General features: G+C 45.2%; 1 protein-coding gene across 2 annotated transcripts in view; it reads right to left on the bottom strand.

The window, feature by feature from the left end:
- fndc3ba (fibronectin type III domain containing 3Ba) overlaps positions 1-23,961 on the bottom strand; it is a 99,038-nt gene extending 75,077 nt beyond the window's left edge. For both annotated transcript variants that reach the window (XM_061083261.1, XM_061083262.1), the window contains exon 1: positions 23,832-23,961. The gene's annotated coding sequence lies outside the window, so the exon portion shown is untranslated. The remainder of the gene's footprint in view (positions 1-23,831) is intronic.
- Between the last annotated feature and the right edge of the window lie 2,588 nt (positions 23,962-26,549).

Here is a 26,549-nt window from a genome sequence, read left to right as displayed (position 1 = left end):
GTTCAAAACTGCTATGAACACACATGAACACATACAGCATACATTAGGAATTTGCTTTAAGTACTACACACACACACACACACACACTTATCGTCCCTCTGAAAACAGCTGTGTGTCACTGTGTGTCTTTTCTTTCAGCCGCTTGTCCTCTCGCACTGTCGAGGTCTTTGAAAGGGTTAGTGGATCACACAGCTGTGTCTCATATTGTTGCAACATAAACACACACACACATTCTTGGTATCTTTTGTGTCTTTCCGACTCTACCTCCTTTTTCTAACTCTTGATTTTTCTCCTTTGTCTAAAACCCTCTTTCTCCCTTAATTTGAGCCCCATTCCCAGCTCAGCCTGGCCATCCTACCTTGAAAACACACACACACACACACTCACAGACACACACACACACACAGAGTTGCGTCCAGGACACATCACAGACAGATGGTAACACCACTCTCGGCTCTGCCAGGAAAAAGAGAGGGGCGAGACAGAGAAGAAAGAAGGGAGGACGAACGAGGGAGTAAGTAAAGGTTTGGTTTAGATGATAAAAGGGAACGTGAATGAACAAGAGGACATATGAGGCATGAATTTCTATAACTCATATTCCATTTAGTCAATCTTTCTGTCTATTACCACACATCAGCCTGAATCACTAATAGAAGTGTGACACCGATATTGTTCACCAACATTTCAGGAAATTCTGGTGTGGGCTAAGGTTACCAGCAGGAAACCGTCTTCAACATACAGGAAGTGAGGATTTTCTACTAAAAGTCCACACTGTATAATTTACCAAAATAGAAGCAATACGACACAAGCTCACTGCATCTGGTCTACTTGTGTTTTTTCATTCATCTGGTTTAAAACTAGAAATGGTCCCCCACCTCCAGGAGTAAGCAGCAATGCATATAAATTTGGTTTTGATTGTGCAGGTCGAGGGAAATGACAACGAGATTCAGGTAAGTTAAGTAAAAAATGTAGACTTTATATGTTTATTAACTTAATTCATACAAAAGTTTTATTTGGAATATTTCTTGGCAAGTCCTGGTTCCCGGTTTCCCTCTATATAATAGATAATAACACTATATCATCTAATACTATAAATCTATAAGGGTGGTATCAATCTTCTCATCTAACTCTCTGTAAAAAAACATGAAGACTTAAAAGTATTTCCCAAAATATGGAGATAAACTCAAATCTAAATGTCTTGTTATATCACTTCTTGGCATTGGCATTCTCTAAATTTAAACACTTAAACTTCCACTGCAATTTGGAGCAACTGATGTATGAAATTGCATAGTGCAAGAAAAACTATGATCTTCAATTTTATCCACTGACTGTATACTTGCCTTCTAAAGATACTTCTGTCCTGTGGTACTTGTACTTCTGTCTATGCCGCTGTGTGCGGAGTTCAAACAATGGAGACTGAAACTGAGCCGATAATGTAAAAGTTGTATTTAATGACTTAAATTCGTTTTTTCGTCCACGAACATGAATGATGCTACATTACAACAACTGGACCAATCACAGATGTTGCGGTGATGATGCACAGCTATTCCGTAACTAAGGCGCTGATTATACACAGAGGTATGAATTGGCCTTGAGGCTCAGTCGTGATGGAACTGAGATGGAGATACACTTTCGCCCTCACAGCTGTTCTCTGTGCTGTGTAGCACTTTTCCTACAGGATCCAACGCACATAACTTGGAATTTAATGCAGGCCATCAATGAATGAATAATGACCTTTGTTTTCCAGTGGAATCATTACCAGATGGATGCTGCTGTTGACAGCTTCAGACATCACCACACACACACACACACACACACACACACACACACACACACACACACACACACACACACACACACACACACAAACACACACACACAAACACACACACACACACACAAACACAGTGGTTTCCGTTCCCCAGTGGAATGTGGGAGGAATAAGGTGTCGATTCCCAACAGGGATAAAGTGTTAAATTGAAAAATTCCATGTTGGATCCAGAAGACAATCCCCCACTTGTCCAAGTCTATGAATGTTTTTGGTGAGAGTGTGTGTGTGTGTGTGTGTGGTAAAAGCATGAGTATGTTTGTGTATATACGTGTGTGCGTGTGCGTCAGGGTCATTACACAGAAAGCTCTGTGTTAGCATGGAAACTGCCTCTCTCGGACATAAAAGATGCATAGACTAAAACACACACACCTATATGTAACTCTCTCCCTCACACACACACACACACACACACACACACACACACACTCAAGCCCCAGATTTGCAAAGGCAGCTCTGACCTCATAACACGACAGTCATTACTCATAGAGTCATTCATCATTCACACACACACACGCCCAAAGAGTGTGTCCATCCTGATGAAGCATAAAGGATATTCACAACCTCCGAGCAGACTGTCTGACTTACTTCCAGTCGACTGCTTCACACCTCTCTCTCTCTCTCTCTCTCTCTCGACCCTCTCACACACAGTCATAGAAATACAAGCACACACACACACACACCCAGACAAGCACACATTTGTGCAACCTCCAAACAGGCGAAAACCTCCCGAGAATGACATTTTTTTTACTCAGAATAAATTTGGTCTCGGAAACTAGTCTTGAATTATAGCAAGGACAAAAATAAACGACACTGTGCCTCGTCGCTGCAGAATCATCGCGGTGGCTGCGGTGTCATGATCTTGCAAACAACGGCAAATTTGAAACAACAAATGTGGGAAGTGGACTCGCACGGCACTAAGATGAAAAAAAAGAGAAAAGGACCAGGTGTGCACAGCCGAGCAGCATCTAGTGGTGAAGGTGCAGATTGCGACCAACAGAAACCCCTCCGCCGACCCTATCCAGATAATCTACGGTGGCCTTAACACAACATAAAACTCAAACTGGTCCTCTCTAGAGCACTGGGCCACTGTAGAAACATGGTGGTGGAACACGGATGACGCCGTGGAAGAGGACCCACTCCCTCTGTAGATATAAAGAGCTATAAGAGAACTTCCTTTCATCAGATCCCCTTAAATCCTGCACACTGGACCTTTAAGGAAGTTTAATCACTGAGTTTCATTGAGTACTGACTCTTACACATGCACGCCACCCCCGCTTGTCTACTTCGCTGCACAAGCTGACGGCTGCTTTTTAATTCCTGCAGCTGTGGAGGTGAGAGTTAGTCACGTCCTGGCACAGGTCGTGCACTGTAATGCTGAATCAATACATAAGCTTGGTCTGGCTGTCCTCAGTCGGGTTTTTCCTCTGCAGTAAGTGGCTTTGTTAGATCTACGTAGTAAGAAAAAGCTCAAATATGAGAAGTAATGTTCCGTTTCATTCGTCTACAGAAGCATAGAAACTGTTATTTTGTCATAATAATAATATAAAATCCCCATGGCCATGAAAACAGCCTTGAAGCCTTTCCCCTGTAGTTTCCCTTTAGGCTCGAGGGAGTTGATTATAATATAATCCAAGCTCCTTTTGTCCTTCTGCACATTTAGATACGAGAATCAATCACGACAGGCTATTGTTTGTTGACTTTCCCTCAGGCTTCAACACAATTCACCACCAGCCACCGACTGATAAACTTCTCCTATATTTTATCCTGCGTAGCTCACAGCTCGCAAACTGCCTTATTCCAAACTTAGCTCAGGGTTTAATTTGGTCTCAGTCTCTGTATGGAAGCATGATACATGATTCACACATGACAGATGTGACGAGTCCTTCTTAGGAAAGACACAAGCATTGATTTCACATTTAATTCTTCTGTCCCCAAAAGAACTATGACCAGCGGGCAGGAAGGGAAGATGATAGAAATCTATTAAAAGTCCAGAAACTTCGGCTGAAAGCAGTTTGAGCCATAAAAACCTGAATTGAAAGCAGAGCTGCTGATGTTTTTCATCGGAGGAATGCGTCTGTCTGAGTTTCACACTGACAAGATGGTGCTTTTTCTAGGAATGTTGAATACTTTTATGTGTCCTGAAATACAATTCAGAATTTAATGGGCCGCATTTAGCTGCAGATGTTTTATGTTCCCCTTTGCTTAGTGTTATTTCACATTAGCGTTATTGCAGAGGATTTATAAGCCGCCACAGATCTTTTATGGTGATATCAAAGGGATAAACACAAACACCCTGATGTGCAGAAGAGGGAAACATATCGTGTGAGGGAATCAAATCTCGCTAAATACAAACATCATGGCTGGACGTGACGCTTCACTGTGGCCTGTTCGGACCGACTGTGGTCAGACCACCAAGAGGAACTGCTGCTTCCTGCCCTGGATAACAATTAAGCACAGAAACCAGAGCCAGACACGCACTCCACTGATATCCACGAGCAGAGAGAAAGACTAAATGCAACTCTTTAATGCAGAACACCAACTTTTCGGGGACTTTGGGAACTCTCTACCATGAACTCAGGAGCTGTAAGTTGGTTCTGATTTTGTTTTTGTCTTTGCAACCAAAATATTACTGTTTGATTCGGCTGAAAAATACAGGGACAGAGTTTACAGTACTGAAAGTGCTTAGGTGCTAATACACAAGCTTTGCAAGAATATTACATCACTGCCATTTTTAAATACCATCAGGAGGATTTAAAAACCAGTGCTGTGCTCCATAGTGTCACTACTTTAACAGGTCTTATTGGGGGCTGGAAATAACCATCGCAGCTTTTCTTGAGCCGTTTTCAGAGAAGTCCAAAGAATTGGATACGGACTTTACAGACACGTTCACAACAGCAACAGTTCCTCCGCATTATGTAGGCGAGCGGTGGAGCAGCCGGGCGCAGCAGACAGAGGCAGGAGGTAACGTGTGGAGATCGTTCACGGGGAATCCAGCGGTGGAGCCGGAGCCTCTCACTCGGACTTTTGCATTCCCACGTGCACGTCCTCTGGAGGAAATACACTGAGGATCTGCAGAGATCAGTTCATATCTGAAAGCAGATTTATTTTGCCCAACATTCACATTTCCTAGGAAGCAGTGGAGATATTTAACTCTTAAAAACACTGCAAATTTTTTGTGACTGACTGAGTTTATGGAGGTTCTAGAGTTTTTCTCACAAGTTGCAAAAGTACAAAACAAAAGACAGAGGGACAAACAAATGGAAAATAAAGACTGTAGGTCGTTAACCTGTATTTAACCTGTATTATTAACTTGAACTTTCTGAGATTCTATCGGGGGCTGCAGATTGTCCTGAATGTGGATTCAACTGGTAATAAAACAAACAATAAAAGGGAAACAACTCGAGAAGCAGAATTGAAACTGAGTCTCAACTTAAAATGGAATTCAAGGTAATGTTGTTCTTTGTAATCATGTGGTTGAACAGTCATGAGCATCTGCAGCCGGGATATCAATGACAACAAGGGACGAACCCGATGAGAGTTCACTAATGAATAAGTCAGTCACAGACTGGAAGCTCATTCATCACACATGTGCAGAGATAGAGCTTTGACAGATACAGAAATAGATCTTTCATATCACTGTTATCAGCAACAGGACGTAATGTGAATGTAAATGTGGTGAAATAAAAGCATGGAGATAACGGAGAGACGCAGGTGTAGGTGTCCTTTTCCTCATCCTGGTTGTGTGAGGCACGGAGTAAAGATCACAGGAGTCAGAACTAAATGATTGTCTATTCATCCCAGTACACACACACACACACAAACAAACACACACAATGCTTGTTTTCACAAACACAGCGTAAACCAAAAACGACTGGGATTGATCCAAGTCCCTTCTTATCAGCTGACAACTTGAATCTGTGCCGGCATTCACTGCACATGCACACAGACACACAACGTTGTGTGTGCGGGTGGTGTGTGTTTGGAGAAAAGGGGGTAGCTTCTAAATATGGTGGGAAACTGCCACCAACACCACTCCCATTCAACCCCAGCTCCTTTTACAAAAGGTATTCAGTCCATGAGAGACCTGTTCCCTCCCTCTCCTCCCCGACTCACCCCCTCTCTCTAAAACACACACACACACACACACACACACACACACACACACACACACACATATTGAGTACCTTTTCACAAGAGGAAAGAGAGAGATGGAGTGGATGTGGGGGAGAAGCAGAGAAGGGGGGAGGGGGAGAGGGGAGGGGGGGTGAGAGAAAAAAAGGTGGAGAGGAAGGCAAAGAGGAATGCTGGACTTGTGCGTACTTTTGAGGGGAGCATGAATGCACACATACACACACACACACACACACACACACACACACACACACACACACACAGAGACACACACACACTTGGGAAAGACAGAGAGGGGATTTATAAAAGATGGAACCTCTTCTCGTTCCCATGTCGGCCCAGCTTTCCTGCACATATGCAGCCAGTGTGTGTGTGTGTGTGTGTGTGTCTGTGTGTGTGTGTCTGTCTGTGTGTGAGAGAGGTAGAGAGAGTTTGTGCATTGAGAGGCTGAAAGAGAGGAACAAAGGGGAAGTGTCTGAAACAAAATTTAGAGATTCAGCGCGTTCTTCAGGATGACTGCATGCATTTGGTTTGCATGTGTGCGTGAGTGTGTGTGTATGGGGGGGTTTGCATGTGTGTGTGTGTGTGTGAGAGAGAGTGTGTTTGTGTGTGTGCGCACATGGATTCATGCAGGGGCTTTTAAGTGTGCAGGCCTCTGTATGTGTGCCTTGCGTGTGTGTGTGTGTGTGTGTGTGTGTGTGTGTGTGTGTGTGTGTGTGTGTGTGTGTATGGTCGGAGTCCTCTTGCCCTGTAATTGCGGTAATGACATGTCATCCACGACGAAGAAGAACTTGGAACGGGTGGAGAGGAATGCAACGGACACATCCAAGCGCACACACACACACAGGCTCCACTCGCAAACCATGTATGAACAAGCTTCTCTCCAAACTCATTGAACTGAGGCCTGTAGGGCACCTTTCACCCCCCCCACTGAAACAGATGAGATCCAGCACCTCATGAAAACACATCGTTGACGGTGAACGAAGGACTTTCACCAGCCAGATGCTGATACTTATATTTTGATTTTAAGCAAGTCTTTAAAAACTTTCAGGTAATCTTAAATGTGAGATTGCTTGAATTTCCAGAAAGACGCATGCTGGGGTGGAGGCAAACCTGCCAAACCCGGGGTATGTGCATAGAATGAGGATATCGATGAAAAACTCAATTCAAAATACATCCCCCAACTGAGAATTAAACACAAACAGTCCATGGGTCTAAACGGCTGTGCTCTGTATCCAGGGGCCTTTTTTCTCCTCCAGATTCTGGCTCCTTGCTCTGCTTATCACAACAATGCTGCAGTTTTGGAAGTTTTGTCATTGCCACGTCCCGCATTCCCCGCATGGACGAGCATTTCTCCACTTTTTACAGAATGCAAACGAGTCTCCAAGGTTACGCTGCGGTTGTTGCCTGAATCTCGCACATAACTCATGGCAGATGTGGAGCTATTAAGAATCTGCAGTCTGTTCGAAGAAATGCAGAATACACCCCGACTCTCCCAGTGCCACTTTCTGATGAAATCTCAAACCATCACGCTGTATCTAATTAGTTCAAGATTAAGCTCCATAAAAAATAACTGTGTTCAATCTTTTTCCTTGATTATTTCTCCCAGAGAACTATTCTCTCTCTTTCATGTTTTTCTCTCTTCCCCCTTGTCTCGTTTTTTTCCGGTTTCCTCCAAATACCAAACATTCTGCGGATAGTTGAGTGCAGCCGGAGCTACAGACAAGTCAGGACTCAGCCTGGTAAACGACCAGCTCAGCACTTCTCTCCCCCCCCTTCCATCCCTCGCCCTCCACAGACACAAAATGAGTACCCTGGGCGAAGCCTTTCTCCCCTGTCATTCTCTCATCCATCTACCCACCCATCCAATCCTCTCATCAGGGCTGGTTTCCAGGAGCACAGGCCAGAAACAGACGAGCCAAAGACGTCAGCTCAGTGGACTCAGTCGTCTTTCTTCGCTGTCACAAAGTCCAACGTCAGATATCTTTAAATGACTCAAAAGGCAGAATGTACTCGTCTAACTCCTCCTTCCGTTACTGAGAAGGAACAAATGAAGCAGGATGCTGTTTTACACATTTAAAAACACAAACCTCTAACAGTCAGAGTCAGCCTGTTTCCACACTGAAAGAGTGCAATGACTTTCAGTCTGTTCCAGGGTGCCAAATAAGTAGCTAAGCCAAAGACTCCAGGATCTGACTCTATTGCCATCCACTTCCTGGAAAGACTCCGCCTTCTCTCGCATTCCGCTGCCCTGTCAAAACACGGCTCCGCTCTCCCACTGGCTGATGGGAACTGGTCGGCTCCGCTCATTGGCTGCAGTCGGAGAAGTGGGCGGGAGGTGCAAGCGTCGCTCAAAGAAACGGCGGCCCATTCCCAGGGAGAGACTACAGTTACATAACGTGCACACGCACACACACACACACACACACACACAAACACTCAGGATCAAGACAACACCCTCCACACACAGAGAGGAACACAAAACAGGGTCACAGAGAAAGAAAGGTGGAGAAAGACGGTAAAGGGAGTGCGGAGAAAGAAAAGGAGCCGGGGAGGAGAGAGGGTGAGAAAGGATGAGGAAGAGAGGGAGGGAGGAAGGAGGGAGGGAGGGGTAGGTGAGGCATCAGTTTTCCTTGTGAACAAAATGAAGAGGAAATGGCTATCAGGTCAGGAGCAGTGGGAGCGTACTTCCAGTGTGTGCGTGTGTGTGTGAGATACAGGTGATCATGTTTCAAATCCTAAGTGGAAGTCGATCCATCCAAAGAATAAAGTACACACACACACTTACACACACACACACACACACACACACACAAACAAGTGACTGACCCAGCTCTGCAGTTTGGTGGAAAACAAAGCAATGCTGCGGTTTTATTAAATCAATACCGTCTGTTGTCTGTCTGTGCAAGGTGGAACTGACAGCAATCTGTTAACCCAGGGAGGCAGGATGGAAAGATGAGAGGGGGGGGGGAGAGAGAGGAGAAGAGGAGGAGGAGGAGGAGGTGAGGGGAAAGAGGAGATAGGGAGGGGGCCGGAGGTTGAGTGTGTGTGTGGAGGGAGAAATGTGTGGAATTCTAATTGTGTTATTGCTCCTGAACAAACATTAGTCCTGCCTGTCATACCACAGACGACAGGCAGTGTGGTGTGTGTGTGTCTGTGTGTGTCTGTGTGTGTGTCTGTGTGAGATATTGTAGGGTGAGAGACTAAATTGAATGAGTCCACCAAATTAAGAGTCGGGAGAAGCCAGTTTGAAACGTTCACGGAGGCAGAGCACATACAATCCGCTCTGTGTTGCAAGGGGAGGTCGGTGTGTTAGCTTCATATTAACACGGCTCCAACAGATGTGTGCATCCCTCCCTCTTGCAGCTGTACGGCTGAGGGCTGGCCATGTGTGTGTGTGTGTGTTTGTGTGTTTGTGTGTGTGTGTGTGTGGTTGTGCAGAGGCCAGCAGGCAGTAAACCCACAGTAGAGGCCCTGACAGTCCAACGCTGCCACGTAAGCAGCGACGTAACTCGGTAGAGGAGAGGAGGAGAAACGAGAACTGAGAAAATCATAAAATGAAATGATGTGGGAGCTGGTGTGGGAGTCGGAGGATAAACAGATCAAATGCAAACACGGGTGGGAAGGGAGGGGGGGACAAAGTGACTTTCCGATATCGTTTATCTCGCCCAGAGACACTGACGTCTCCACCAATCACATCAGCCAGACTCCGGCTCGTGTGATTTACAGATGCTGGAGGTTCGGGTGCACGGGACCACACACCCGGCAAAACCATTAATAGACCGGCACAAACACGAAACCACCCCCCCGCCCTGATAATCATCATTAAACCCTTTGTAATTGTCCTCATTGTTTTCCATCAGCCTCATCAGCGTCCATAACAACGCCGCCATGTTTGTGGCCGACGCCGACCAACACCTCCGTCTTCATTATCCCCGTTAACATCAAAACGCCTTCGGAAAACAACTGTATTGATGTTTGCGTGTGTTCAACACACAGGAAGTGGCTATTCTCCCACAAGCACATGAACATGACTCACTCTTCTTCATGGCAGCGCTTCCAGATTTTTTTTTTTCCTTCTCCTTTTGTCTCTCCCCTCCCTCCCTCCCTCGCTCGCTCACTTCCTCCCCCAAACACAGTTGAGACGTTGCTCTATCAGATCCAGAGAGGCTGAGGGCTGAGCGCTCCGCGGCCCAGAGAGGAGCAGCAGGCCTGAGGACAGCTCACAGCAAAACCCCTCCCTAACACCTCGGCTCTCCCAGGCTCAGGCGGGCCACACACCGGGAGGCTGATCCCACAAGCCGCCAGACTAAAAGCTGACTTGGGCTGACTGGTGGGGGGGCGGGTAGCATGGAGGGCGGTGGACACACAAGTCAACTGGGAGGCTCGCTGAAGGAGAACTCCACAGATCCTCCCGTGTTCTCTCCGGAGGCGATCGGGTGTGAACGCAAATTAAAAAGTCTGAGAAAGTCCAGAGAATGTGTTAACTTGACTCTGCTCAGGCAGTTTGACACACTAGGTGCTTTTATGAGCCATGTTCAACACATTAACGTTGATACTGATCAAAAAACACATTTAAGTGTCTAGTATTTCTTAAACATTTATGCAGGGAATGTCTTTATACCTTTAGCCTTGGGGCAACGTTTTATGGACACAGCACCACTGAACTCAGATGATCTTTAAACTATTAACCAAATCACAAATATGCAAATACCTGCTATGGGTTGTGCAGGTTAAAAGGTCGTGACAGTCAAATGAAGTGTGACATTTAACTTGCAGTGTCAGAGATAGAAACACCAGCAGAGAAACATGCCAACAAGCCAGATATGAAAAGCAGACATATATAAAGGCAAAGCCAGTCATTTGTTAGATTTCTGTACATGCTATTGTGATATCTCTCCTTGTCACCATGGAGATGTGAAGACAGAGTGAACTCAACTCAGGTTCAAACCTCCCTTCTCTGTCTTTCTTCTCTAATTCATGCAGCCACATGAAACGGATGCCTTAAAACACGCATCAGACTTTCATTTACATCCCAGACATGACAACATTATTCTAGCATGGCAGCACACAGTGCCAGCTCTGCATCAGCTCCACATCTTTATTCATGTCTCCTCTGAATGTCCTCATCCACCACAACCTCCTGCCCGGGCCGGTCCGCTCCTTATTGCTGTGTAATGCCGTTGGTTCCATGTAATGCAGCCCGTTAGCGTAAATACGATGTGTTTTTCCCCACAGAGCTGGATTCTTTTCAAGTGGCGTCTCAGATAAGGCTGTGTGTGTTGTGTAGGACTTCAGTGGTTGCATGCCTTTCACAATCAAATGACTGCACTGCGGTTGTATGCCCTACGCCAACCAGTGCATTTTTTTTGTGTGCATATTCTTACATATTTCTTTTCCAGATTCATATACTAAAGAACAGTTATATTAGGTCACTGTGAATTTGGACTTTGACCTATAGGCCTCAAAAATCTGATCACTTCTTCTTTGAGTCCAAGTGAAAATTTCTACCAAATTTGAAGATATTTTCTCAAGCCGATCTAAAGATATCACGTTCGAGAACAACATTAAAAATACTTTGTGAGGCCACCGTGACCGTGCCCTTGACCTTTGACCCCCGGATTCAATTCAGGTCATCCTTGAGTCCAAGTGGATGTTTGCACCAAATGAGGCAATTCCTTCAGGGGCATTCTGGAGATATCATGTTCACGGGATTAGGACGAACAGAAGGATACATACCTACATCCGGAAAAAACTCAAAACATAAAAACACAACTTCCAAAGCACAATAGCTGCACTTTGATTTCTACTACGCACCAGTGCTCTCTCTCTCTCTCCTTCTCTCTCTCTCTCTCTCTCTACCTTCCTCCTCTCTATCTTCCCCTCTCCCCCTCCTCGGCCCCTCTTCCAGCTTTAACCTGTCTCAGCATTCCCCCTTGCCCTCATTCTTCCCCCTCTTCCTCCGCCCTTCATCCTTACTCCCCCCCCCACCACCACCTCCTGGCCCCGACTTCCCAAACAACCCCTGAGCTTTCAAAAGACAGCCGCCCATTCAGAGGCTTTTGGGGGTGGGGTGAGGTGGGGTGGGGTGGGGGGAGGAGAGCAATGCATGCTTGAAGGGGAGTGGGGGGGGAGTGGAGTGGGGGTTCTCATTCCCGCTAAATTGTCCCACATGGCTGAGCGTGCTTAGTTTAAACAAACACAGCCACTTCCTCCTCGGCGTGCACGGCGGCTCACAGACACACACAGGCCCTCGCAAACACCCACATGCACAACGTGTGGGTGAACACAGGCACGCTGGAGTTCCAATACACAAAAACAAGCACACACACATACATAAACACACACAATACATTGTATACCCTGGCAGGCAGCGGGGGAATATTTTCAGTCTCACACTGCAGCCAGAAAAACGTACAGAAGAGCCCGGGCTCCAAAACCAAAACACCACAGCTGCAGATTCCTCCCTGTGTAGTTCCTCGGGACCAACGTCTTCACATGCACAGGTTTGGAGTATGATTTGGCTCAAGGTTACACAAAGTGAAAAAATATATAACTTTTGTGGAGCTTCAACTGTAAAATCCGCTATAAACATCTCAGCTAATGGGTCCCTGGAGTCGGAGCCCAAAACCCAAAGTTCTACCACTGAATGCACAGGAATCAGACTCCCGACACAATATTGCATGTGTGTGTGTGTGTGTCTGTGTGTGTGTGTGTGTGTGTGTGTGTGTGTGTGTGTGAGATCTGAGGATGTATTGACGCTCCATGACAGTGTGATGGGCCTTGCCCACCTTTTATATATATTCAGTGAATCTATACTACAAAAAGACGTGTATTTCACACATCACTGTTTATATTGTGTGTTTGGAGGCAGAGGTGCAGAGTGTGACTTGTTTCTTTTAGCCGCTTCGATTCTCACAGCTACAGCGTGAGGTGTTGGGAAACTCGCAAAAGGGTTAACCACCGGTGTTACACCAGGCTGCTGCTGAGGAGACCAGCCGACAGCAGAGAGACACTTTTATCTGTTTTATCTCTGCTGTGAAGTCCGCTGCTCCGTCTCTCCATCCCTGGGCCCTCTGCATCACCATGGATTTCAACGCAACAAACTACAATCGGCCCAATCGGCTCTAAATAACGAGTGTTGAAGTGAAGGAGGAGTGAAGGAGGAGTGAAGGAGGAGAGCCACAGAGTCCAGACAGTGAGTCCACATTCACTGCGATGGGACCTGCTGCCGTCCGGCTACACGGCCGCTACAGCTAACGCCACGCAGCGTCAGGGCTGCATGCCATGAGTCTTAATTAAGACAGCTATGCCAGGTCAATAAGTAAACTCTACTCCCCCTTACTCTCTCTTACTCTCTCTCTCTCTCTAACAAACACCGACGAACCACCAAGAGATATTCAGATCATCAGTTTTATGAGCCATGAAAAAGCTTGCTCGGTGGGTGGTGTGTGTGTGTCTGTCTGTGTGTGTGTGTGTGTGTGTGTGTGTGTGTGTGTGTATGTGCTGAGAAAGAAAGACTATTTAGTCACACCTACATGAGAAACCTGTCTCCTCTCTCACAGACAAGACAGCAACTGAGTCTGAGATAGAAGCTCACACACACACAAACACACACATTCTCTCTCTCTCTCTCTCCCACACAATATTTTAATGCACCACAGAGCAAGTAAATAGTGAATGAATGGCTCTTTAGAGGTTTTATGCTATGACTGGTTCTCAGTTGTGTTTATGAATGTGCAGGCGGCCGAATTGAATCCATTACACCAAAACTAAATTGGTGTGAAAAACAAGAGAGGACACTTCTGGGAATAGCAAGCCAATGGAAAGTGTACATACAATCACTTGCTCCGCAACATCAAACACACACACACTCACACTCACACTCACACACACACACACACACACACACACACACACATATTTATAACACCCCTCCCCACAGCCTGAGGTCAGGAGGTCACATTCCTCTTCCTCAATCAGCCTCAGGATTTCACACACTAGGGATGTGGGTGTGCGAGTGTGGTTTTGTGTGTTTCTGCCTGCCTGTCTGCATGTCTCTGTGTGTGTCAGTGTGTGTGTGTATTTGGGATGTTTTAGTGATTTGTGGGGGGTGTGGAGGGGGGGGGGGTCCAGCTTGAGGGCAAGAAGGGAAGAAGTGAAGAAAAATGGGGGAACTTAGGTAATGTCAGAATCGAGCTGGATAATGTGAAAAAACTAAATATTAAATATATAAAAAATACTACGTGAGTAAATCAAACTTTTTCAATACACCAATACCTGCCGTTACAATGGTGTAATTACATAACACAGGTACTGAGGTTAACCTGCAATCACTTTCATGCAGTGAGCTGATTTTGCAAGCATGAAATCGAAATTTGAAAAAGCAAAACATTAACAGATTGTTTCAGTTGCTGTGTTTGCTCCATTTCTTATGCAACACGAGATTTAGCAATTCACCCCTAGATTATGAACTTAAACTCGGTTGGGGAAACTTTTTGAAAACTTCAGAAAACTGCGACCAGCATTTTCAACCGACTTAACTTTGTGGAAATGTGCCGTGAGAGACAAAGGGACAAGAGGTAGAGGGGCCAGGTATGTGGATCCGGGGTGGGTGGACGACAGGCCGGGTGTGAGGAGGGGTCAGTGTGTGTCTGCATGCCCTGGAGAGGGGGGTGGGGGGGTGTTCTAACAAGGGAAAAGCAATAAAACATGTGGCTTTGCATTAAAAAACACAGACTTCAGTGGAACCTGCAGGTCGGGGACGTTCAAACCCGCCAACATGTAAAACATCCACAAACATACACAGTCACACAAACAGAAAAATGCTTGAAAATGTCTTCTACGAATCTGTTCCAATTCCAAGGGGGTATAACCATCTAAAATAGTAGCAGTTATGGATTCAGTTCCTCCAATCGAACACACACACACACACACACACACACACACAGGCAGAACGCTCACAGTCAGGCATGACAACAGTCATTAACGAGTGGCGGAACTTTCCATGGGCCCGCCAACAAGCAACACCAACACGCCTGGCATGCTAATGCAGGCACGTAAAGTCAACTCTGCTCGGGTGTATGTTTGGTGCGTGTGTGTGAGGAGGGCGGTGTGTGTGTGTATGTGTGTGTACAGGTGCACGCTTGATCCCTTTGGCCAGCTGACCACACACACACACACACACACACATACACACACACATACACACACCATGAGCAGCTCTTCAACAAGCGGCTTCTATGGACGACACCCCCGAGGAACTTGTGTAAGAGAACGAGTGGGGCAGGGCGACCGAACGCTACACATCCAGCTCCAGCTTCCCTGCATGCGTGTGTCCACAAGACTTTACCAGCTCCTGACAACTTCGACAACATAATTTCTACATTCCAAATAATTTTATATAAATCGTATAACTTTTTTCACTTCCATAATCTCCTCTCCTCCTCATATGTGAGTCTGCCTCTCTGCTGCAGCCGCTGTCAGGACCTTTAAATGACACCAAGTGATGAGCAATGACTCAAAGCTGCAGAGAAGCAGCACAGGGATGATCTCTGCTTGACCTTAAATGGCATCAAGTGCGACATTTCACCTACTGACTAACATCACTGACAACACAGACTTTGAAACATCTGATACCACACACCCCCACTGTTATTGTAGCAACCAAAAACACACATATGTGCCAAGTGCTGAGTAACCATCAATTTTATTTTTGCTCGTTGTATTTAAAGTTAAACGTAGAATACGATTGTCACATTCAAGTATGAAGGATTTCTTTGATCTGACCTAGAATGATCTATTTCTTTATGATTTAATCTTGTGGCTACTGCAAAAATCTTTACTCAGCATAGTTGTTCGTTGATAACGTGAACAAACTGGACAAGTGGCTCCATCCACCAAACCGTGATACAAACTACAAAATATTATATTAGAGGTTCACATGATAGTTCAGCTGAAGGAAGGGAAGAAGGGATGTGGGGTGAGATGAAAGAGAAGGTGATGGAGAGGAGAGGGGAAGAGAAGGGTCCAGGATGAGCATCATTACCACAGATAAACATCTTTAATCAATCACTGTATGTTCTCCATTCAACAACAACAGATACTCAACATTATTACAGTGCCATAATAACATATTTAATACATTAAGTAAAAGAAGAAGCAAAAGCCAACAACATTTTCTAAAGCCGACTGTGATGTGATGAATCTTCCATATGGAACATGAAAGATTCTATGCAAATGCCACATTATGTCAATCAATACCTTCAATACTAATATAAGACCTTGTCTTGCACAGTCAGAGTCAAAGCAAACCAGACATGTGAAGTCCTTGGTCTGATGCTGGACATTCTTTTCACATTTTTCTAAGAAGTCTGGAAATACTTTTCATTTTTCATTTGTTGCAGCCCTACAAATTATTGCTTTTAGCCATGAGCAAGCAGAGAAGTCAAGGGCGGGATAAGTTATTTGTTATGAAACTGTTTACTTGATATTGAATTGTTTAGGAAATCTGTTCTTTTAGGAGAGGAAGAGAGGAGGAGATGAGGAGAGGAGGAGAGGAGGAGAGGAGGAGAGGAGGAGAGGAGAGGAAGAGAGTGTGCAATGAGGGGAAAAGGAGACAGGAGGAGGGAGGTGGGGTGGCAGAGAAGTTGAAAGGCTTCTTTTATCTTCGTCTAAATCAACTGTCAACAATGCAGGAAATTATCAAGTGAGACAAAAAAAAAAAAACCCAGGGGGGAGAGACGGGTCTCTGGAGAACGAGAGAGAGAGGCCGGGAAGGAGAGAGGAAGGGAGACGGAGAGAATGAGAGGAGGAGGGTAAACATTACAGCTCCGTGCCGAGCAAACACGAGATGCTGGGATACTTCAACAAAACGCCACCGTTCATATGGGAGAGAAAGCGAGACCAAGAAAGAGAGACAGAGAGAGAAAGAGAGAGAGAGGAGTGAGAAGCTGGGAAATGGAAAGTGAAAGTATCGAGCAGATAAACAGCTGCTGTCGTGGGATAGGTCATAAAGTTGTTTTTCTGTTTTGAGGGTTGGGGGGGGTTGACTTTGTGAATAATCGTACTTTCCCTCATACGCGATGAGTCGTGAAGTAAATCCTGATAAACCTGGAAATGCTCCTTCCATTCACCTACATAATTAACTGTGATAAAAATATATCGGCAACTGACATTCCTAAGATATCATTTACAAAACCTCGTAAAAAATAAATGTAATTGTCATATTTTACAACCATAAACATAAAAATAAACGTTTAATAAAAAAATGTATAGGTAATTCAAGCACTTTCTCCTATCATGACTATTTAATAAAAGAAAGAAATAATTCCTAATTAGTTGAGAAAATAAGGGTTAAATAATAAAGCTAAATAATAAAAGCAGCAATAATGGATGACATGGATGTAAAAGTGTCTCTCCATCTGTTTTTAAAAGTTCATAAAACATGGGATGATGTAAGTTTAGCTAATGGACGAGCTCCTCTGCTCTCTGTCACATGTCACAGCGGCAGCAGCAGTAACTGTTCTCAAGGTAAACACACACCAGCCTCCTGCACCACAGGGACAAACCCATAGATATCATATATAAACACTAGATGTCTCGGCCGCGTTGCATTGTTGCACAACATTGTGTTGTAGTGGTGCGTACTTTTTAAATAACCATAACTTGCTCAATTTTCAACCGATTTTTCAACTGTTTGGTTTGTTATTAACGTCAGAGATGTAGTTATGACGTTTGAATAATTATGTTATTTTTTAAATAATTTATGCAGTGTCATAACCAGTGTTGGGAGTAACGGCGTTTAAGTATAACGGCGTTACTAACGGAGTTCTTTTTCAGTAACGGAGTAATCTAATTAATTACTTTTGTCATCGTTACAACGCCGTTATCGTTATTGATAATGTAAAGTGGCGCGTTACTACAATTTGGTTGAATGAAGCGGTCAGTCGGCGATCTCAACCAGCAGCGACTCCGCAGTCCCCGACGCTGTTTGCCGGCTTCCTCCGCACTTCCGCTTTCTCCTGTCCCTTGCGACTCCTTCTCCACCAATGAATAGGCTTGACGTCGCTCGCTACGTCATCATCCGGCGACGGCTGTCAAACAACACTCTGGTGGGGGGGGGGGGGGTCTCTCGATCCGTTACAATATTACACCCCAGCTGCGTGGAGAGAGCTGTCTCACTGCACGCTCTGACTACAGCTCAAGACAGCGACAATGGCGACGAGCCAGGGAAATTCAAAAGTAGCGTTCAATAACTGGAAGTACCGGCACTACTTCTCACACTACTTAATGGCCAGATTTTCCTTTGTTTCTTTTTACCCAAGTTTACATTTGCACTTGAATTTTATTTTCAATATTTATTTTTATATGTTTTAATTCTATGCATCATATGGCAGGCTGCAATCTATTGAGTTCAAATAAATACCAAATGTTCTAAAATACTGTATATAGTGTTTTTATTCTTCAATCAGTTAATATAAACATCTTTGACGATAAAGATGTTACAGAACGTAACAGCGTTATAAAACATGAAAAATAACGCCACAGTTACTTTGCTGAGTAACTAATTACTCTAACAATGTGGTAACTGAGTTACTAACTCAATTACTTTTTGGGAGAAGTAATTTGTAACTGTAACTAATTACTTTTTAGAAGTAACTTGACCAACACTGGTCATAACTACATCTCTGACGTTTATAACAAACCAAACAGTTTAAAAATCGGTTGAAAATTAAGCAAGTTATGTTTATTTAAAAAGTATGCACCACTACAACACAATGTTATGGGTGAGCGAGCCGCCCTCAGCAAGATGGCCGCCATGTGGTGACGTTCGGCTCCATTGGCCGAGGCATCTAGCCTTATATATGTCTATGGACAAACCAGCGTGTCCTCACTGAGCATCATGAGGCCGACAGAGGGATGGGAGGAGGACGAGAGGAGGACGAGCAGACATCCTCCTCCCGTCCCTCCAGGTGTCGGGCCCTTGACCTCACAGCCGAGCGGCGCCTCCTCCTCACATCCAACCCTCCAATGAGAAAACCTCTTTCCTACTCACTCGGCTGAACTGCACTTTTTATATATTTTACAGTAACAGCGAAGCCGGCGAACTTTCTGGGAAACACACCTGTTGCATTCAGAGAAAAACAGATGGTCCAGGCCGAAAAACAGACTTCGTACAAACTGCAGACGCGATGCAGAGGCCCGACAATTACTGGGTGGGAAAATTCCAAATCTGGGCGACGGATCCGCGACTAACAGAGCATTTCACCATCGGTTAATATTCATCGTAATTGCAGCTGCTTATTCGCAGGAGTTGCAGAAATTGCAGATGATGAATGGTGGATGAACCGATACTGAATCTGCACAAACTGAGCATATGTCATGTCGGCACTTTCAACAGCTTCCGGGGCTTCTGCACCAGTTTCATGATATATCCTGAATAAAACTGCAGCGAACAATTACTTTCACTGTCCTCAGCCTAACCCTGACCTGAAGATACTTTCTGGATTCATGAATAACTCCTTTGGTTTATAAAACTTCTGATGATTCAGTTTATTGTCACGCAAACATACGAGAAGAGAGGATTTGTTAATGCTCTTGAAACTAGTTGCTTATTAGATTCAAATAATCATTTCAGCCACTTTACGACCTGACAATTTATTTTCTATCAATCCATCAACACCTTCCAAGATGTATAATTCAGCGTGCCCGGGTTTGGCAGCTGTACCCGTCACTGAGACGTCAGACTGGCACAGTTAAGGACCGGGACTCCATGGCACCCGATGCAACAGGAAGCAAACGGTGAGCAGGTTTATCCGAAGCCCTCCTCTTGTTCTCCGCCTCTCGTTCACATGCTCTCGCACACTATCCAGGGTACGCATTGTCTTGTCTGTGTAACCCTATCGCTGCTCCAGCTTCTGTTCCCGACACACAAGCGCAGGTCGGTAACAGAAGCCCTAGGATAACATGTTGGAGGTTACCAGTCAGACACGCATCCACACACACACACACACAGAGCGGCCGAGCATCCATCCTGCCCCTGCCCTGACCCCATTTCTCCACTGGGCGAACCTGCAGGTTTTGGGCTGGTGGTGCAGGTGGAACACGGAGAACACGAGATGACGTCCGAGGTGATGCAGAGACGACTTCCGTCACGAGTCCTCATGGAAACATGGGAGCCACTTCCTCACCGGGCTGAGAATAACCTCTCTCACAATGTCACGGGCAAATCCTCCCGGAGCGCAGCCGGTCCGTCACACCGGGGTCACGGCGGGTCACTGGAGTGGTCGGCGTTATTTTTACCTCCCCAGAGAAGGGACATGTTTTTGACTCAAGCACTTAAGTGGAATAAAACAAAGTGACAAACTGATGAAGTGGGATCAGATGAAGCAGCAGGAAAGTTACAGAGCAGGGCAAAGTGTGGGCGCTGACCGGGAGCAGCCGGGTTCTACCTGTGTGACCAAGCTGCTGGTTACAAAACCCAGGTTGTTAACTTGTACACAACTTCATTCAAACCCCCCCTGGCCCTTTGTGAAAGGGAGAAACAGGCCAAAGCAACAATGGCTGCTCCCCTCCTTCAACCTGACTCCCATCTAAACACTGCTCCTTCTCCTCCGTTACATAATTGCAGCGTACTAAAATAAAACACACACACACACACACACACACACACGTTTTGGCTCAAACAGAAAAATCACTTGCCCTGCAATTGCATCAGTTCTGAGCACAAATCCCTGCTTACATTACCCCCCCCCACCCCCTACCCCCCCTCTCGCACCACATTCCTGCAGGCGCTCCACCGCAGCACACACACATAAAGCACTGCCATGTAAAAGCTGCCATTTAAAAAAAAAAACGCCAAACTAATCGCTCATCTAAAACTTTTTTGCTTTCACTGAAGTTGCTCCGAACGCAGCACCAACACATGTGAGGAGGGGTGGGGGGGGCAGGGGGGGGGGGGTTTCGTAACCTCTCCGGCCTGTGAGCTTTGTTTACATTCTTATTGTGTATCAACGCCGAAGCTCCAAGCGGCTCAGCTTTCAGAGAACACTGCTCGGTGATATTAACCCCGGTGCAGCTTGTGTTGAGGAGGGAGGAGCGCGTGGAAACACACACGTCTTCTTCTTCAGGAGGAGGAAAGCACCTTCTTTTTTTTTTTTTTTTTTTCAACTTAAGTTTTTATTAAACTTTTCATGGTACATTGCAAATTAAACATGTTTCTTTATACAGGAACAAGTAGTATATGGTTGAGAATTGACTCTAATAACAGACTTTGCACATATTTGTCTCAAAAATAGGAAGCTATTAGAAAACAAAGTGAGTACATAATGATATCCACTCATACCTTCATTGCATACCTGCACACACCACCATACATGATATAGCATACATCATATAGACATGTTGCTGAGGTATACAGTATGACAGGATCCCACTTGGGAGAAACACAGCAAAACAATAAAACCAGAGTCCTAGTGGGGATCATTATTTACCTTTATGTAATTTCCAAAACCTGTAGGAAAGCACCTTCTGACAAATCAGGTCACTTGAGCTGCAGAGAAGTTCACTCCTTCTGCAGCAGAGCTTTCACATGCAACACTTCGCTGGGAGCCGCGAGCCTACGATTAGCATCAAACTGAGAGAAACTGAGTGAAACCCCAGAGGAACAATGAGACCCGACCCGGGGCCGTGGAGCAGTGACTTCCCAAATCCCACAAACCCGAACCTGTTGCGTAACTTCAGAAATCTGAGAGTCGGGGGGTTACACTCAGAGAAGTGTGAAGAAATCACTTGTGACGTGTTCCTTTTCCTCCGATTTTTTTCCTCCTCCCCCCCAAAAAAAAGTGCACGTCACTGGACTTGAGTGTAATTAAAGCTTTACCTGCCCCCCCACCCCCCAGTGTCCACAGCTCGGCCTGCTGTGCTGCAGCCCAGAGAACTTCCATGTCAAGACGTTTTAACGGCCCTGACTTGTGGCAGCAGAATAAATTGCCCATTCATGCACCACAGGGAGAATTCCTTCACAGCCATAATCGTAAACACACCTTTTTCAGCTGGTGGCCAATCCCTTCATCTACTCCCCATCCCCTCATCACTTCTTTTTTTTTTTTTAAAAGAAGAGTCCGATATCGGTTTTTTCAAAGCAAAAAAAGAATCGCATGGCCACATCAGCCTTCCACCAAAGGAATGTCATCTGACGTCATCTATTTGGGATCAGATTTCTCCTTCTTTTCCTTCTCTCTCTCTCTCTTTCTTTCTCTCTCTCTGTCTTCCTTGAAAAAGTAAGACTCAGTGTGTGTGTGTGTGTCTGTGTGTGTCAGAGAAGTGTTAGGTTATTTTTTCCCCTCGCCTATATTCTCCAACGTGCCCACTGGATCCAGAGCCCACAGAGCATGAAGAAGAAGAAGGAGGAGGAGGAGGGAGAAGAGGAGGACGAAGAAGAGGAGGAGGAGGAGGAGGAGGAGAAGGGGGTGTATAAAATTCTCAAAAATCATAACCCCAATTATACCCCCCTCTCCACCAGCACCACCACCTCCACCACTAATCATGACAGCATGATAATTAACCACTCAGTCCTGTCATTAACTTCTCTCTCTCTCTGTTTTCCAAAATAAGAGTCATCTTTCTTTTTTGCATCTTGAAATTTCCAACCTCTCTCTCTGCCACATCTCCTCGAGTCAAATGAAGGGATTTCTTTTTTCTCCAGTGAGTGCGAGTGTGTGCGTGTCTCTGCTTGTGTGTGTGCGTGTCTCTGTGTGTGTGTGTGTGTGTGTGTGTGTGTATGTGTGTCTGTGTGTGTGTGTGAGTGGCTACGTGGAGGGCAGGTAATCGATCGTGTCGTAAGGCAGCAGAGACCCAATGTTTGATTTCCACGTCTGCCTCAGCGAGCCAGGGAGAGATTTGTCTTCCCTGCACAAACAGACACGTAGTCGTTTCTGATAGAGAGAGAGGGAGAAAGAGGGGGAGAGAGGGAGAGGGAGAGAGAGAGAGGGAGAGAGAGAGGCTGGCTGGAAGGAATGCTAGGATATGCTGGAGTTGAGATTATTTTTTCTTCTTCTTCTCCAAAGCCCTTTTCCTGCTGCAGCAGCACACACACACACACTCCACGGAAAAGTCGCTATAAGCTTTTACGCACAGTTATCCAACAGTGCCATATAACAACCCCCCCCCCACCCCCTTCCCCCCCTATCTATAGTATCAATTCAATGATTTCGCAACACACCACCCCCCCCCCCTTCCCCCTCTTCCTCTGTCAAATCTGACTGCCTCAGCATCTTCCCTTTCCAACTTTGATTTTTTTTTCTTTCTTCCTCGCAGTTACAAAAGTGGCCATTTCCTGATGTTTTTTTAGCCGCAACACAAACGACACAAAGTTCGCAACAACTGGTGCGATTTTGTTGCAGAAAAGAAGAGAACAGAAAGAGAAAGAGGAGAAAGAGGGAGAGAAAAGGCTGCTTTGCTTTTTCTTTCCCTTTCCTCCTGTTGCGCACTCGCTCCATCTGAGACACAAACACATTCTTGGGTGAACTCGCAGGAATCGAACCCACGGATCTGGACACGAACCGACCGACCAACATGCCACTTCTCCTCCTCACAGCAGAAATAAACCCGGGGATTTTTTTACCTCTAAACAAGAAAAAAGTTCCGCAAGTTTTCCCCTATTCCCCCCCACACACACTCTCTACGCGTCGCCCAGTGGCTCAGACTGCTCCGAACTCCCTCTCTCTCACACGCACACACACACGCACGCACGCACTTCTTTAAAAAACTTTTTCACCATTTTCCCGTCCTCCCTCTGTCCCTCTGTCCCTCTGTCTCTCTGTCCCTGCTGCCCCCCCTCTCGGTTAGAAGTGTTAGAAGGACTCACCTCGCTGCAATAAAATAATCTTCAAACAGACGGAGCTGCGCGTTTTTTTATTCCCAGGGTCGAGTCCTGCCTGTCTGCTGGCGCGGCGCGACGCGTACTGGGAGACTCCGCCATGTCAATCAAACAGCGACGCACATGGAGGGTTAGGGCCCGCCCCCGTCTCCCCCCACTTTCTCTGTTACCGTAATACCCCGTGCTGCGCCCTCTGGAAAAGCCAAAACAGAGAGAGAGAGGGAGAGAGGGAAGTAGAGAGAGAGAGAGAGAGAATTGAATTGAATCAATGCATTTTTTAGTCCGATTGAACATTTGTACCAAATCTGAAGAACAGACTGAGAGAGAGAGAGAGAGAGAGAGAGAAAGAAAGAAAGAAAGAAAGAAAGAAAAAAAGAAAGAAAGAAAGAAAGAAAGAAAGAAAGAAAGAAAGAAAGAAAGAAAGAAAGAAAGAAAGAAAGAAAGAAAGAAAGAAAGAAAGAAAGGGAGAGAGAGAGAGAGAGAGAGAGAGAAAGGGAGAAAGAAAGAACGAAAGAAAGAAAGGGAGAGAGAGAGAGAGAGAGAGAGAAAGGGATAAAGAAAGAGAGGAGAGTTCGTCCTTACAACATCAAAATTGAATCAATGGATTTTTTAGTCCGATTGAACATTTGTACCAAATCTGAAGAACAGACTGAGAGAGAGAGGGGGAGAGAGAGAGAGCGAGAGAGAAAGAGAGAGAGTGAGAGAGAGAGAGTGAGAGAGAAAGGTGGGTGAAAAAGAAGAGAGGTTTATATATGTGTCTTTAATAGCAATTTATAATTTAGATGAAGTCATTCTTGAGGTAATTGTAATACTTTTTGTTGGTTGTGTGTGGCTATGCTAAATAAAATGAAATGCGCTAAAATATGCCCGATGTTTTTTTTAATCAAGATCCTTGAATTCTTCTCTGGGAAATCAAGGAATTTGTTGAAATATCACAATACTCAAGGAAGTGAAAAAAAAAAGTCCTTGATCCAAACCAAAATTTTAAGAATTCTATCTTTGGTCATGCCCCACCCCTCCACAAAGTTTCATGTAATTAAATAGATCGGATGACTTTTGACACTTCTGAAAACACCACTCCCCCTCTTTCTTTCCAGTGGGAAGAAAGAAAGAACAAAAGAATGAAAGGGAGAGAGAGAAAGGGAGAAAGAAAGAGAGGAGAGTTTGTCCTTCCACAACATCAAAATTGAATCAATGCATTTTTTAGTCCGATTGATCATTTGTACCAATTCTGAAGAATAGACTGATATCCAACAAACATAATTCCTCCAGCAACTGTCTTGGGAGGTTTGGGAGGTCAGTGACCTTTGACCTTGAACCTTTTGAGAGGAAGATGAGACGGACAGAAGACGAACTAAACGACAGATCAATATCCAGAAGGATTATTTTTTCATGAAAAAGAAACGTGTCCTTTGCTGAAGATGTTTCCCTGAATGAGTTTAAAGGTTCCGGCTGTTTTCTCTCTTCGACTTTTCATCTCATCCCTTTCTACTTCTTCTCCTCTGAAAGTTTCATCACTCTCTCTATCACTCCCTCTATACACTCTCATGTTCCTATTTTTTAAAAATCCCAACAGGTTGTGATTTATTAATGCGATGTGTCAATATTGAATCTCTCTCTCTCTCTCTCATGGAGGATTAGCCATTGGAATCAAGAGCTGTTCAAATAGAAGCTGAATCCAGTCCAGGCTGGTGGTGGTGGCACAGAGAGGAGTAAATGACCTGCAGTGTCCCCGAGTGGGTTCCGGTCACTCATCCGCTCTTACAGCAAGAAAGCAAACAGTGGATTACTGGTAGATGACAACAGGCTTTAAGTGTATTTGTTTGGCAGAGTTCAACAGCGAGGCAGATCAAAGTTTACAGAGAGTAAAATACCAAAGGCATCGTGACGAATTGTAAAAGCAAATGTCCGAGTGAGAAGCTCTGCAGTTTCTACAGATTCTATCGGTTGCAGCCGACTCACTTCTCCGGGAGCTTGTTCCACAAATGTGAAGCATGGAGACTGAACGCTGCTTCTCCATGTTTAGTGTCTGGACGGTTCATAACGTAGCAGGAAATCAGAAATATGTTAGGGCCCTAAACCATCAACCAGCAGCAGTGTGAAGATCTGTTGAGTGGAGTGATGTGATCCACTCTCCTCTGATCGTTCCTCCCTGTCTCCAGACCCATTTAGTCCAGTTTTATCTTTGTTTAAACTCTATAGAAAATTCTATATATCAGGTTTTGAGGTGAATCAAAGCTTTGTCACATGCAAAGCCTCCAAAACAACCTGGACAACAGAACAAAGTCCCTCTATTGGCCGCGCTGAAACCTGGCATCCCTCAGCTGACGGGTCCAAAGGTCACACATCCGACACTGGTGCTTAAGATAAAATGTTTTTAAAAACAGCATGACCTTATTTGGGTCAAAAAGGGAGAATCGAGGTCAAAATCAGCAAAACAGAAGTGAATTTAATCCACGTAGTTCTTTGGAAAAGGATCCCAAGGCCTCGTAGAAAGTGTTCAGTATAGAAGATAATACAAATATTAGACTGTATCTGGGTTTGTACCTTTACATACATTAAGCCCCTCCCCCTCTGACTGCACAGCTGCATGTATGAACAGTGCGGTTTAATCTGTGGAGGAGATTATTTGGGTGTGTTGAGTTATCAATGCCAACAAGTGTCTCCTTGTCAAACGCATGATTTCAATAGTTTCAATACAAACCC

This window comes from Limanda limanda, chromosome 12 (assembly GCF_963576545.1).
Source record: "Limanda limanda chromosome 12, fLimLim1.1, whole genome shotgun sequence".
NCBI classification, from domain to species: Eukaryota; Metazoa; Chordata; class Actinopteri; order Pleuronectiformes; family Pleuronectidae; genus Limanda; species Limanda limanda.
The sequence above is the reverse complement of the archived record's forward strand: the minus strand, read 5'-3'. Positions and strand labels throughout refer to the sequence as shown.